Here is a 290-nt window from a genome sequence, read left to right as displayed (position 1 = left end):
AATCCCCCAACACAAGGCGCACACGCGCCGGTGCGCGGCACCGCGACCAGCAGCAGCTCTCCGCTGCACGCACGTGCCTAGAGGAGCATCGCCACCCCCGCCTTCTCCGCGTGCACATCCAGCCCACGCGCCGCATCGGTCCACACGCTGCAGAGGTCAACAAAGTACCCACGTCTCGGCCTGCCGAGCGCACGGGGGTCTGCCTGCACGAATGCGGCCCGTCAACGGATCGCCTCCGCTACTCCTACATGGCACGGTTTGAATCAACGGTGCTCCACGGTGCCGCCGCA

The sequence above is a fragment of the Leishmania donovani genome, chromosome 30, assembly GCF_000227135.1.
Source record: "Leishmania donovani BPK282A1 complete genome, chromosome 30".
NCBI classification, from domain to species: Eukaryota; Euglenozoa; class Kinetoplastea; order Trypanosomatida; family Trypanosomatidae; genus Leishmania; species Leishmania donovani.
The sequence above is the reverse complement of the archived record's forward strand: the minus strand, read 5'-3'. Positions refer to the sequence as shown.